The sequence below is a fragment of the Pleurodeles waltl genome, chromosome 3_1 (genome assembly GCF_031143425.1).
Source record: "Pleurodeles waltl isolate 20211129_DDA chromosome 3_1, aPleWal1.hap1.20221129, whole genome shotgun sequence".
NCBI lineage: Eukaryota > Metazoa > Chordata > Amphibia > Caudata > Salamandridae > Pleurodeles > Pleurodeles waltl.
The window spans coordinates 833,225,658-833,241,595 of NC_090440.1; the positions used below are offsets into that span (position 1 = coordinate 833,225,658).

Sequence of the window (15,938 nt, forward strand, 5' to 3'; positions counted from 1 at the left end):
CAATTTGCCCACTAATTGACACTTACAATTGGGCAGAGGACAAGTTTTTAACCCCATCATGGTATAACTCACCACCTTGCTATAGCACATTCAGCAATTCATAACCTCATTAAGGTAGTTCTTCCAAGTACTCTTTAGCCTTTATTTCTGAAGTCAACACATGCACAGCACTTTTGTACACAGTTTTTAGTCAAGCAGGATTCAATGAACATGTTTCCGCCCCTTACCACTAAAAGGGGTTAATAAGTTTTCTCAATCACCATAATTTCTCCACTGTTTTGTGACAGTAATCTGATCCAGTAAAAAAGGAAATCCTGTCAAAATGTCCCTTAGAGTCAGGGAGGGCCTTCTCAAATGCAGCCTTCCTTAATAAAAAATTGCCAAAAATATGCAATAATGGCCATGGGTTGCACCTGACTATCATCAGCTTCACCCCTTGGCCTTCTTGTAAGGAGTGGTAACCAATGGGCCCTTTGTACCTCCAACTCCATGTTCCAATTCTCGACTCAGGAAAGACGCCTTTAAATAGTTTATTTAGAAATGTCCTCATATTGTTGCCCTCCACACCTTCATCAATCCTTAATATGCGCAGATTATTGCACAATTGATGATTTTCAAAATCATCTGGTTTCCACTGGATATCCGTAATCTGCAATTCTTACTTGGAGGACTGTTTCAACACTGCATTTACATCAGTCTCCAATGTCATGGTTCGAGTTTCAGTTGCTGTTATATGTTCACCAATCTCTGTACAGGCCTTGGCAATTCTCCTCAGAGATGCTTGACGTTTCTTATTGGCAACCCTAGCTTTTCTATTGTCACATTCATGTTCTTCATGGTTTTGCATCAAGGTACGATAAATCAAATCAAGAGACTGAGACTCTAAAGACCCGACTGGGTGCATAAGAGAATCTTGTGAAGGATCATCGCAGTTTACATAGGTTTTTTGGGTTGAGGAATAGTCCCACTTCATCACATGAACATCAGGCTTTCTAGTCCTTCTCCTTTCCATTTTTCCCTTCAAAGATTTCCTTGAGCTTGCTTTCTCTAAAGGCCTCCCCTGATTGAGGTACTTTAGCTGCCATCGAAATAATGCTCAACCAAAAACCTGGAGTCACCTGAGTCCCTGGAACAGACCGACAAGGAAACAAATTCTATCCAGACTCTACCGGTCCAATGTCAGCTGATATAACCACTTCAGACCCCGTAATGCTAGGTAGATCAGACAGACAAATACACATTTGAAGCTGAAAGCGAGCTATCATGCACACTGACCTGAGGTGGATGCCCATAGCAACTGTTTGCAACCATAGGCCCTGTGCAACTGGATCCACATTAAATCCATGAGTGGGGTTTGGTTCTTCTTCCTTTGCCATTCCCTTCTGCTGATCCTCTGAAGGGGGACAACACAGTCCAATGGCTCTATCTCTCGCAGCTCTGTTACTTGTTTCAACACGCTAGGAACCTTAAAGATATCTGCTATTGCAGGTCTCTTTCCATTCTTCACTGAGGCTGTCTCGCTGGGTCTGACTGCCGAATGAATGTGGTCCGACAAACTAAAATGTAACTTGTTCTCAATTTGCAAGGTTCTGCACAGTAATTTCATCACTTCACTCTTGCAGTGTGTACCTTTATTTGATTTTAAAGAAATTTGCAAACTGAATCTAAGTATCAATTCCCTCATCATTGGTTTGGCTATTGTCATGCTGTCAGCTTACTTAGTTCAGCAGGCTTCCGCCCACCTGGAAAATAAGCATGCAATTATAAGAATGCACTCAAGACTATTGTGAACAGGCATCTCCATGACGTCTAATTGAATCTTACTAAACGGGCCTACAGACTTGCATATATGACTCACTGATCAAAGTTCTGTTCCCAGCATGTTCTGCTAGGAAGTAACACGGCATTGACACAAACCTTCAGCTACAGATTTAAAGTGAGGGTTGTACCAATGTTTATGAAAGAGCCTTACCATTAAATCTTCAAAAATATGAGTTGGAACATGAGTTAGCCTAGGTATAGGAAACAACATAGAATTGGACAGAACATATTGTTTTTCAGCTGTTATCCATACATCATTATGGTCCTTTGTACAACCTGCTCTTTCCTATTTTTCATTCTTATCTTCTGATGCCTCACCCCGGAGTTCCCCTTAGCTCACTCAATGCCTGATTCACAAAGGTAAACATTCACTCTTGTGTAAGTTTACATTTGTTTTGGAATACACAAAACTTCAGTTTATTAGTAAGACTACAAATACGAAGCCTGCGCAGTTGGGGTGTAGTACTCCACCTAATAAAATATAGCCTTGTCATATCTTTTTATGTGCGGCTTACTCCGCCACGACTGTAGAGCCTTTGCGCTCATAAACTTACCATTAAAATGTAGGTTTGTAAATTTTAGAACAAATGAAAACTTATACAAAAGTTTAGGTTAATCTTTTTGATTCATATTCTCATTGTCTGAACTGAAGTGAACAAGAAACAATTTGTATTCTTATTTACATTGTCAATCTGATTATCAATAAAAGTTTATTTTTAATTGATTGTCACACATTCACAAGCAAAATACTTTGCAACCTTATCTGCATAACAGTTGCCTATCCTTATCTGTATAACATATCGCTCCCAGTTTGCGATTTGCAAAAGTGTTGCCTGATTCAGGGTATTCCATCTTCTCATCCTTCATCGGGTCGTGGCATGCTTATAATAAAAGATCTCCGCCACAGAGCCCCCTTGCAGGGGCCCGTCAGGCATTGCAGTACCAGCCCGATGAGGAGCACACCCAATGATGAAGCATGACATCCAATGGATGTGTGAGGGTTCTAGCTTCTAAATTTAGAAGTACCCATGCGTCTTCTCTCTTCTTAGGAGCAGTGTGGCCAGCTTGATTGTTAGCTTTCTGTATACCCTTGTGGAGTATGACTCTGCACGAAAACTTTAATTAAAAATTTTAATGCAAAACTCTGGTGATTTTATTTTAAATTCAGTCTTCAGCCTGCATTTGAATTGTCAGGCCATCCAGTGTGCAATAAATCACACTATTCATCTTGCAGAGAAGATCCCTACCTAATACCTTTACAGGACGTATTTCACATATTATGAACTTATGATTATTTTCCAGTGGGTCAAGTTTTTACAGGAACATTTGCTGAAACCTGATTAGTAATCAATTTATTGCTAATGCCTACCACTTGGACTTCTTTTTCTAAAAAGGGTAGATATGGAACCTCCAAGGGATCACCCATGAAGTATATAGCATATATAACGATTATAAATAATACTGGGTGGACTTTCACCTGTAGGTGCTGTAGGAGGTATGGTTAAATATATGGTCTTGGAGGCTGTGTTAATTTAGTAATCTTGACAATCTTTTGGTATTACAGTACTGACAAACAGATATAAGTTTGTTCCTCCAGGATGGGTATAGGAGATGACGTAGGTTGTTTGTTTTTTCTCTCCCCTCTCTCTGAAGGTCTTTGGACGAGGTTGACATTGCCAGTAACCTCAGGGGAAAATAAGTAAAAGGTGTGGTATGTAAAATCTTACTTATGGGGTTTCTGTCTCCCTTGAACATATCACCTGTGAGTTCATACCCAGGCCTAAAATAGCACGGTTTGTTTTCATCATGTCCTCAGAGCAATAGGAATGCCCAACTCCCGGGGTGAAAAGCGAATACTCCTTTCACCAATTTGCTAACCATTTGCTTACTGACTTATTGTGGTACAGAGGGGGTCTGGACCTTTTGATGAACAGTGCCCTTAATTCTCCCCAAAGCAGAACAACAACCTGTCTTGGTGTCTTTCCTTGAGATCCTGCTGCACGCTGTCCCCATACTCATTCCTTCCTTTTAGATCTGTTGCTCTGCCTCCCTGCACCAGGAAAAGGAGTCCTTCCTTAGTGTTTGTGATGCTTTTGTTTGTCCTAGCCCCTCCTGTGCCTTAACTTCTGTTTTCTCATTCATTTCCTAGGTATGATTGGAGTTCCTGTATTGAGAGGATGTACTCCCCGCATATCCTAACCGTAGGTTTTCTGCCTGCCTGGGAAGGGGGCTCTCCACAAGGCAGGTATGGTCTACCACTAGTACACCAAACAATCTTCCTCCCCTTCAGATACAGTTGTTGTGACTGATTCAGTCCAGTAGGAAGCAGTGCTTGAAATGGAAAAATTAAAGTGCCGGTACTCTGTACTAGAGTACCTGCTTGTTTCTAAGAAGTGCCGGTACTCCCCAATTGAAAGTATTACGTTTTTCTTGAGATGTGCCGGTACTCTCCTTCTCAAAATAAAAAAGTGCCGGTACTCAGTACCGGACAGTACCGGCCCATTTAAAGCACTGGTAGGAAGTATGAAATTAATTGAAATCTGAGGAAAATTATTAGTAGTCATTAAACCACTTTGTTTAAAACCGTCAGTCTGTTGCATTTTATTTCTCATGTTTTGCTGCATCACTGGAGCACCAGGTATACTCACATTGAACTGCCACTGGTTCTGCATAGAAATCAAGTGGGCTGAGGCAGTCGACTGTACCATCCCTTTTTCTGTGCTATGCGGTGTGGAGACTGCTGCATTTGGGACACAAAATCATTTTGAATTTGATCTTGATTCTGACTACATTCCCCTTTCCAGCTCCCAAGATGGCCAGAAATAGTAACACAGAGTTTTTTTCAACAACATTTTAACATTCACATTAAATCTGTTTGAATTATTCACAAAACGTCTACCTCTACCATGAGGAGCAACATTCAACACACTATTTCCCTGCACACTTGGGGCCATATGTATGGCATGGTTTGCGTCACTCTTGCACTACGGACCGTGGTACAAGAGAGACGCAAACCTTAAGTGAGATTTATGAAGCCACGCAAGGCCACCTTGCGTGGCAACATAAATCTCGAGTAATGTAACATAGCACAAATCACTGCAATACAATACTCTGTGCCAGGGAGGTGCTTCCATGTGTGTTGTGTGGAAACACCCACACAACACTCATGGATTTTGAAGCATTCCCAAATTTACCAGAAGTGGTAGACCAGGGCATGCCCCAAAAACCTACACCTCCCCAGGTGAGGCGTAAGGCACTCTGCAGCACACATACAAAGAAGCAAGCGCCTCTCAGGATTATTTATATGAAGGAATAAGTCTCTTCCTGCACAAGAACAATCCTGATGCAACACAGACACTCTTGGACCATGGTGTTGACGGTAGGCTACCAAAAGGGCACCAGAGCAGGGGGGAAGGACAGGAATGCACTGTATTGGAGAAATACAGTGAATTTCTGCCCTTCTCAGTGACACAGGGCAGCGCAGCAAAGTGACTTGCTGTGCTGCCCTGCACCACAAAGCCCATAAATATGGTCCTTAGTCCCTGAAAGCTCAAGCTTGTACTATAATTTGCATGATCATCAAAAGTTGAATCAACATCCGAATCCATCACCTGATTCTTACCATTTATCTGGAAATGCTTTATCTATGCAGTCAATACTTTTTTTTAACTTTCCCTGCTTTGTGTTGAAGCAATCATTACAGTCCTGGGTAAATTTAAAAATGTCATCAATATTCTTAGTCTACCAACACATCATACTCTGCTGTATTTAGAAACTAAGCTCTGGATGCAAGACATCATGAAAACCAATATGAATTCTGCTAATGCCTTTTCTATCGAATCTACAACTCCAGTATACCTTCTATAAATATGCATTAGTCTCTCACAATATGCATGCACTAATTCCTTTCGAGAAGCTCTCAAAATCTTTGAACAATTCACTTCTATCGCTGGAACTTTCTACTTTAAATGAGTAATCACTTCTTGATATATTCTTCTATAATAGAAGGAAATGGACCATTATGTGTAAGTGTTCTTGGAAGTTCTTCTGCTAGCCATGCTACTGCTGCTTTAAACTCAGCCCACTAATACTTCGGGACAATACTTTCAAATAACATATTCAAATCTACCCAATGCACCTTGGAAGTTGTCAATAGTCAGTCCACCTCTGTATACCATTTATCTGGATCCTCTCTAAGCTTTGGCAAGTTGTTTCAAATGCAAGGATTTCTGACCTGTGCCAAGGAGCACACATATAATCATCTTCATGCACCTCTCTCAAAGGAAATCCAGACACAACAATCCCATTTCAGGTTCACACATATTTGCTTTGGGCTCTATTCTTGCTTGAGTCTTTTTCTTTGCCCTGACACCACCTTTCTCATTCCATTTATTCTTGTATCTTCTCAAATCTGACCAACTGTTAGTGCTATTAATCAATTTTTTAATGTGTGCTCGTATAGACAGCAAGCCCATTTCATTCACGTCTTCATCACCCAATCCATTCTGTAATTTCTATGTCACTCTTTTTGTCTTCATCACCCAAATCCATTCTTTAATTTCTATGTCACTCTTTTCGTTTAAATTGATCATACCCTTCCACCAACTCTTCAAATTAAGCAAATACATCACATGCAGCCCTAGTTACTTCTTTTCTCTGGAAAATCTTAGTTCAAGTTCATTATATATAGACAGTTTTTTATGATAATCTATGCAATTGTACCCTGCAATATATCTTCAAATTCATCTTACAATTGAGGGATTTTATCTTCTCTCCTTGTATGGTTCCATTGGTTGTAGTGTAGTCAGAGTAGTGTCTGTTTCAATAGTGGAGTAACTAAGCCAACAGTAGGTATAATGACAGTAGTAACAATCCTGCTGGTATCTGCTTTGTTTTTGGGAGTTGTAGTTGGCACTCCCAGTGAATGTGTACCCATACTTGGCTCTCCTTTCCCCATATCCTGACACAGTCTCAGCACTTTTGAACCTTTATATGGACGAGATTTTGAGTCTAATAAATCATCTAAAATCTATCCACATTAGAATCCTTTTGTATGTTTTATGTTTTTTTTCTTTTTCTTTATCATTTTTAATTTAATCATTCCCACTGTCTAAATTCTCCTTATTTGTCTGTTTGACCTACCCTCTCCAAGTATCATAACCTCTCTTGACCCTCTTTTTGTATTCACAATCTGAAATCTAGCCAGGGACTCACAGTGTTTTTAACCTGGCTTTTCATTTTCTTTCATTCATTCTCAATTGCTACACAGTTCCATTCAATCAATGCCTCAAACTGTACACGTGGAGGTTGTGGTTTTCTCTAATACAATGTACACCTCACGTGCTTAAGCTTTTCAACATTAAAATTAAACTCTAAATGAAATTATTTACCACCGCTTTCATGAATCTTCTCAAAAGTTTCAAAACTTATACTTTGCTAAGTTTAGCTTCTATCTTGAAAGTTTTGGGGTGATCTGTCAAGCGGGGGCAGAGAAAAAGGGGGTCCCAAAACGTGTTTTCCCATTCATTTTTCAATAGGACCTTTAGACACATTTACAGCCGGAAACACCAAACGGAATTATACCAAATTTGGCAAGAAGCTAGATTCTGTTCTGGAGATCATGCTTTTTGTAATTTGGTGCAAATCCATTCCGTAGTTTCAGAGACATTTAAGGGTAAAAAAATAGATGGAGAGGGATGCAGATCCTCTGTGGATCTAACTGCCCCCATGCTGATATCTGATTGGCTGGCAACACTTTAGCAAGGAAAAAAACAAAAAAAAAGTAAAGGGGCCAGGGTAGAGCCACCCTGACCCCTTAGCCCTGCGCTAAAAAACTTTTTTTTTAAAACATCGGAAAACTCCGTGGATGGATCAATTTTTTTTATTTGCTCCAGGTGGGTCAGGTCCCGATGGCATCATAGAGGAGGGGGGTCGATGGGGCCCTCTCCTTGGACTTTAATAAGTCCCAGGGACCGCTACCTCCCTGGTCCAAATGTGCAAATAAGAGTGGGGACCACAGCCCCCACGCCCTGGGGATCACCACATCCCAGGGCAAAAATGTTTTAAAGTAAGTGGAGGAGGCCCAATGGCCTCTCCCACAGCCCCAGGAACGGCCACTTTTGTGGGGCTATTCATGTAATTAATGCAGGGGGTATGTGCCCCCCCCATGACCCAGGGACCACCACCCCCCTGTGCTACACTTTATTTGGAGGGGGGGTGCGCCCCATGCGCTGCCACAGGGACCACAACCCCCAGGTTAAAATCCAAACAATTTGAAGGGGGCCATGTGCCTCTCTCTTGCGGCCCCTGGGACCACTTCCCCTGTGGCAAATCTTTAATCAAAAAAAGGGGGTCTCTATGGGAGCCTCTGGGACCACCACCCCCAGAATGGGGCCATTGATGGTTTTGGGGACCGCCATCCCACAGGGCCGGCTTCTGGTATGTCCTGGGGTTGCCAACTCCTGAGACATCGCTGTTTGCTGCAGCTTGGCTGCAGCACTGCAGCCAAGCCACAGCAAACACTCTGCTGTTTGACAGCGGGACCTTTAAAGCAGGCCCGCTGTCAAACAGCAGAGCTTTCATGTGTGCAGGGGACAGAGATTAAATGCTTCAGCAAGCACGGAGCTGCTTTCAAAGCTCTGGGGGTTTGAGTCCAGCTTTTTAAAAATAATAAATATATTTTTGAATTTAGATTGTACACAGAAATGCCAATGTAACTACATCAGACATCAAACCCTCAAAAAACTCTTTCTCTCTCCTCAATTTCTCTTTCTCTTTCTGTCTCTCTTTCAGTCAATTTCTCCTACTCACACACCCACTCAGACACTTATACACCCACTTATACACCCACAAACAGACCCACTCATACCCTCATGAACTTTCTCACAACCCCAGTCAGACCCTCAAGCACCCATTCTCAGACAAACTCACACAGTTACGCACCCACTCACACACCCACTCACTGACACCCTTTTACGCCCACTCACAGACCCAGGCACCCACTACAACACTGATGTACGCACTCTCACACCCAGACAGACAATCTGACAGCCACTCTCGCCCCCAGATATGCCCTCTCACACCTATTATCACACCCAGAGGGGCCGTGGACAATTCCCCCCAAGCATGGCCAAAGGGCAATGCGTAGTATGCGGTTGGGTGGTTAGGGAGGTTGGATGCAGGGTCTGGCTGCAGGCCAGGTTTTGTTGACAATCCGCTGCACATTGGTGAAGGCAGTGCATGGTGTTAGGATAGGTTGTTATAGGGTGTTGGCCACAGGGCCTGATCGCAACTGCAGAAGGCTGTGCGCGGCAGTGTTTGGATTAACGCATAGTATTGAAAATTACTATGCGTTAAAAAAAGATAGAAATTAATTGAAAAATCAAAGGTTACAGGGATGTTATAGATAGGAAATAGAATTTTTTTAAAACACAGAAATTCACAAAAAAAAAGTTACGGGGTGTAATAGTTAGGCTCACATTTTAAACATACAATGATTACATCATTGAGAATATATCAATGTAATTTTTGCAGTAACATGTTTGATGAAAAAAACTGCATGCAGGAATGCAAGTTATAGTTACATTAGGGCACGAGCTATAGTTACTTGAAATAACTCTAACTATAACTGGCACATTTCTAAGGTTTTGTACATTTAAAATGTGAGCCTGACTATAACGTCCTTGTAACCTTTGTTTTTTTCAGTGAAAATATATATATTGGAGCAGAGGGAAATACAATTTGCAAAGTGCAGTGATCTTATTTTAGGTGCAAAATGCATCTGATGTTAAGCACACATTTAATATTTGAAACGGCTTCCTCAGTGGTTAGACTGTTAAGAATGAACCTCAGAAGAACTAACCTCATGTCTGCCCCATTTCTTCTATTGACATCCAGTAGCAGTAGGCTAGGTTTGGGGGTTCATTGATGAGATGTCTCCACCTAAATGTCAGTGGTCTGCAAAGTAGTATTATCTTCATATAAACTGTTTAGAACTGCTTACAAGTTCCATTGTGATACAGGTTTTCAGAAGAAAATGCCCATTGCTCCATGATCCTATGCATGGACAACTTCCCAGCTGTCCAATACATAAAACATTTAGGGGACTCCATCAAACATTATAGCGTCCCTAGCCAATGTTCTGTGTGAGACACTCGCCTTAATTCAAGAGGTTCTGATGTGGCAATGACGATTCCCCAATCCCGGGGAGAAGTAATATGACTGGGATGAATACATTGCCCCCTCGCAAGTCCTCAAGGGGAAGGGGGTTTTGGGAAGAGAAAAAGAGAAAATGCCAGCTCCTTCTTTGTAGACTGCAGAACTGGACTGCTGGATCCCAAACTGCATGTCATATTGGGCGTCAGGACTTCTGATTTCTCAAAATACTGGGTTCTTGGGTTTAAGGATTCTGAGCTGCAAAAGAATAACTTCATTAATACATTGAACTCGCATAAACAATTGCAAAATTATACATTGTTGGTACATTGTGCATATGTTTCTATAAGGCTGAACAAGTCTCTTCCTCTTTTTACAATACTTTCAGAGTCTCTGAAGCAATGCCCAAACTCAAAAACAATCAACTTGACTAATGAGCTTCTTTGTGTCCTGGTGTAATCTCTTGCCAATTATAGTTTTGATAAACTTGCTCTATTTCCAATCTCCTAATTCTCAGGGGAGCGCTTGTTACCGGAAATACATCTTTCCTTAATGTCTGTTTAGTGGTATCTTGGATTCCCACCCAAACGATAACTCACGCTGGTTCTCTGTTTTATTTCATTTAAGCGATTAATCTTTATTTACCTTGAAATAAAGTTACTTGCTTGAAAATTTCAGAAGAACCCAAACTCATTTTTTTCACCTTTCTTATTTTCTCTCCTTTACAGGAAATATGGGATTGTGGACAGAAGATGGAAGAGGAGAGCTGGAACTCAGCAGGAAGCCATTTGGAGGGCGAGGATCGCCGAAACGCAACTGGAGGCTTTCCAAAGGGCGAGAAATGCTGGAACTCGATTGGGAGCTCGTCGGAGAACGAGGAACAATGAGACTCGACTGGAGGCAGGTTGGAGGACAAGGGACTTGGCTTGCACTGGAACACAACTGGAGGCAAGCTGGAGGACAAGGAACTTGACTTGACTGGAAACAGGTGAGCAGAGCAATAGGTACGCAGCCAAGTAAGGCCTCAGACTCACAAGCTTCCTTAAATAATCAAATGTGCACATGTGCCTTTTGGCAGTTAATTGCTTGTTAAGTAAATGAGCAATTGTCCTCCTGATTGTTGCACATGTTCAATACAGATCATATTGTGAAGAGCACATGTTTTGGCAGTTACAGTTGGAGCAGGTGGAAAGGCAGTTGGTTGCTTGTTAAGGAAATCAGCAATTATCCTCCTGATTGTGGCACAGGTTTAATACAAATCACATTGCGCATAGCACATGTTTTTCCAGTTACAGTTAGCACACGTCGGATACGATGTGCATAATCAACAAGCATTGGTTATAATAAATAAGACATTTAACAAGTATTGGTTATTGCAAACTTGATATTCAAGGATGCAATGAATATACTCAAATAAGTCTGAATGTTGCAAACAACAACATTTTACTGTAATCGGGCTCTTGGATGTGCTAGTGTACCCACAACAGCCAAACAGTTCTGGGAATATTGAATAGCTCACCATATGCCTGTGACAGAAGAATGCTTACCAGGTCACCTCAATGAGATTGTCCATTATTATCTCACATACCACAGCAATTGACAATGACACCCTCCTCGTTTTCAAGCCATTGAGCAACTCCAGGGTTCATTATCAATAGATCTCTTTGCATCTTTGGATCATGACTCAGGCCAGAATCCGGCACCTCAATTCTTCAGTTGGGGACCAGATCAATTGGAGGTAAAAACAGATGTTTTTCTTCAACAATGGGACATAGGTCTACCTTATGCCTTTGCTCCAATTCACATGAGTCCACGGTGCCTAGACAAGGTCAGGAAAGACATGGTAGTTCTAGTTTTAGTGATGGCCCTTTGGATGTATCAATAGATTATCTTGATTACTGTTGTATGTATATTATCTTCTACTTAACCATCTGAATGAACCACACAACCTAGTCTTATGAGGTCATCTTCAATTGATGGGGTGGAGAATTTGAAGCATAATATAATTGCAGAAAGTCTTTCAAAGGATCTTTCGGACTAATCAGCAAAGCTTTTGCTTCCCCCACTCCAGAGTCTATAAGTAAGATGTTCAGTATGGTCTTGCTAGTGAATCAAATTTCAACCCTTTTTCTTCACACCTTTCCACCATAATGTATTATCTAACTCCTTTAGAGATTTCAGGTACATCTTACAAGAAAGTAAACACACATGGATCAGCAATGTCCCTGAATCATCAATATATTAAAGACTCAATTGTTGGACACATGCAGACATCTTTGTGGGATAAGGATGTCATCGTCTTGATGCTAATATTCAATAATATAGAATTTCAAAACTGTTCTTCAATTCTTTATTAATTGACAAGAACCTGATTTCTTCAGTTTGAAATGTCTTTCTCATAAACATACTATGTTGTTATGCCCAGCATCTTTAAAAAGAGATTTAGACATCGAAGCATCAGATTTATTGACTAGGCGGTGTACTCCTTCTAGAGTTTATTCTATATTTCTAGAAGAACTAAGACTTTGGTTTAATCAGTGAAGTACTCATCCTTCAGAAACCAAAGTTTTCTGCTGTATGATTCCTCAAATAAGGCAAGAAAAGAACAGTTGCACCCAGATCATCTTCTTATCAAATATTGATAACCTCTGTTAAACCTCATTTTATAGTATCTTCAGCTACTCTCGCTAGATGAATGAAATGGATTATTACTCAGGCCAGAATGGATATTTCTCAATTTGTAGCACATTTGTCTAGAACAATGGATTCAAAAGCTCTTGTATGTGGTGCAAGTTTGGAAGATATTCTGAAATTAGCTGACTTCTACTTTTAAATGTTTTCATCATAAACCTATAACCCATGGGCATTTTCCTTCTATTAATTTGCTTTGTAGTAGCATAATATTAAGGCTCTCTGTGAGAAAACAGGGCTGATTTCAGAGCCCCCTTAACTTTTTGCCCCCATTTCCCACTTTTGGCTGGTGTTTTCCTGACTCTGATGGTGCCCTGGGTACTGCTAACCAGTCCCAGGGCCTGTGCTATGTGTAAAATCAATATGCAAATTAGGCTAATTATAATTGGCTAAGTCAACCTACCTATAAGTCCCTAGTATATGGTAGGGCATGTAGTTTTAGGGACCACAGCATAGGTAGTGCACCCATAGGTGCACTGCTGAGGTGTCCAGTGTCATTTTCAAGGCAAGCCTATGCAAATTCGACTTTGGAATTAAAAGTAGTTCCAAAGTCTTAAAATACTGTGGGCCAGATGTAGCAACTTACAAATTTGCGAGGTGCAAAGTGCGAGTCCATGCGACTCGCAATTTGCACCTCGCAAATTGGTTTGCAGTACGGTGTCTCAGACACCGACTGCAACTCGCTATGGGGTCGCAATGACCCACCTCATGAATATTCATGAGGTGGGTCGCAAATTGCGGCCCCATAGCGAGTATAGGCACTCGCAAACATGGAGGCCTGCTGTCGTCAGCAGACCTCCATGTTCGTGACTGCTTTCAATAAAGCATTTTTTTTTTTTTTTTAAGTGTAGCCCGTTTTCCTTAAAGGAAAACGAGCTGCACTTAAAAAAAAAAAACGAAACCTTTAGTTTCGGTATTTTTTCAGGGCAGGGAGTGGTCCCTGGGACCACTCCCTGCCCTGATAAAATATTTTTGGGTCCATTCACAAAGTGGAAGGGGTCCCATGGGGACCCCTTCCAATTTGCGAGTGGGTTACCATCCACTTGAAGTGGATGGTAACTGCGATACCATTTGCGACCGCGTACGTGGTCGCAAATGGTATTGCATACCACTCAGACTCGCAAATAGGAAGGGAACACCCCTTCCTATTTGCGATTCTGAAATGCATATTGCGAGTTGGTACCGACTCGCAATATGCATTTCTGCATTGGGAAACGCATTTAGCGAGTCGCAAACGGCAATTTTTGCCGTTTGCGACTCGCTAAACGTTTCCTACATCTGGCCCCTTATCTTTACATATAAGTCACCCCTAAGGTGTGCCCTATGTGCCCCTGGGGCTGGGTGCCATGTAACTATAAGCAGGGATCTTATAAAAATAGTTTTATAAGCCCTGGTGAGGTAAAAACAGCCAAATCTGTTTTTCCCTCATTGTAGTGAATGGCCTTCATAGGCTAGAATGGGGAGACTTTATTTTAATTTTTAAAGTCCCCTTAAATGACAGATACCAAGAGTTTGGTATCAAATTAATTGTTATAATAAATCCCACAACTTCCAGTTGTTGGATTTAATATAACTTGTTCAGGTAAAGAGTTTTAAACTTTACCTGAAAAGTTGCCAATTTCAGCCCTGCATTGTTTTTGCTGCTGTGCTCTGATTGGCCAGCCTCTGGCAGCCTGGCCAGGCTGCCTTGATGAGGTGTGAAGTGGCCTGGCTCCACACAAAGAGATCTGCCTGTGGGAGGAGATCTCCCCTCAGCAGATTGTGAAGCAGGAAGGGGGAAGGCTGCCAAACTGGTCTTCAAAGGCAGAGAAGGACATTTGGAGCAACCCAGCAACACCCCGACATCCTGCAACCCCAGACAACTAAGTGCCCCCTTGATTAGATTAATAGAGGGCAGAAGAGGGGTGTGTTTATGATTTTTAGCCACACCAGTGGGTGGGCTCAGCCAGATGTAACCTCCAAAAATAATTTTCAGCCATGATGGATTTTTGAAGAATGTTGCGTCCTGGGACTGATTTTTGCCACAGTTCCCAGGAATTGGCCATCAGAGGGGTAACGACCGTGCCCCTGATTGGAGAACCAGGACCCCCCTGTTTTTCACCAAGGAGCAAGGATAAAACTGGCAGACCTACACCCACACCTCAGATCCCCATCAGATTCCAACAAGGAAGATCCAAAGGAGAAGAAGGACTGCCCTGCTGGATCCCTGGCCTGCACCTGGACTCTGCACTCTGAAGGACTGCACCAGCTGCACACCTGGGCTTCACCACAAGAAGGACTTTGCCTGGCTTCAACTGGTTCAAGGAGGGACTCCCTGTTTGCTACAGGTGAAAAATTGATAACCAGAGTCCCCTGCACCAACTCCTGAAGAAATCAACCAGCTGACCACTGCCTAGTGGCCAAAAAGGAGTTTGTGCCAGGTGCACTCTGGGAGTTGTAGTCCGCACCCCCAAGGACCATCTCAGAACTTCTGGACCCTTGGGGTGAGCAGTGGACCCCAAAAGAACCTTAAGGGAACATCTGGGAGAAGATCCTGAAGTTTGGAGAAGTTTGGAGAACTTCTGAAAAAAAAGCTCCACAGAGGGACCGACATGCTGCGGCAACTCTAGCCGGCTTGCCTCAACCGCAACCCGGCCTGATTTGCAGGTTCGTCCCGGTGAAGAAAATCTCCAAAAAAAAGACTACGTCCGAACGTACAAAGTTGACGGGACCTCCCAGCCAGCGTATCCGAGGAGGGCTCCAAGGACGTCGGATCAAGATTCAGGTTTACCTTGGTCGAAGGATTTTCCCCTCGAAAAAACGACTAATTGCGAAGGTAAAAATCTCCACCGAGGATTCCCGCGACACGTATCCGGAGAAGGGTTCCAGGAGGTTGGATTGGACTGGCAGGTTCGTCCTGCTGAAGAAAATCTTCAGAAAAACGACTAAGTGCGAAGGAAACTTTTGACCGAGGCCTCCCGCAGCATGTAGCCGACAAAACTGACAGAAAACAGGCACAACCACAAATCTGCCAGACCCACTGAAGGTGATAAACTGTTTGTACTACTACCCATGCCATTACGCCACCAATATTACGTCCTTCAAATCATGACCCACAAATCACCATAGTGGACATTCAATGGTGGTAGACCATTGGCGGTGAACACCACCGCGACGGATATGGCCACCTAAATACAAAACAAGACAACGTTGGCCGGAACAAAAAACCCACACCTGACACAAATACACACACCCACCAACAGCACTATAAAACACACACCCACATCACCCAC

The 15,938-nt window shown here is 42.3% G+C and overlaps 1 long non-coding RNA gene across 2 annotated transcripts in view; it reads left to right on the forward strand.

Moving 5' to 3' along the window:
• The window catches only part of LOC138284675 (uncharacterized), a 51,387-nt gene that overhangs the window by 5,790 nt on the left and 29,659 nt on the right, over window positions 1-15,938 (forward strand). For both annotated transcript variants that reach the window (XR_011201441.1, XR_011201442.1), the window contains exons 2-3: window positions 3,475-3,532; window positions 3,971-4,066. This is a non-coding gene — a long non-coding RNA (uncharacterized lncRNA). The remainder of the gene's footprint in view (window positions 1-3,474; window positions 3,533-3,970; window positions 4,067-15,938) is intronic.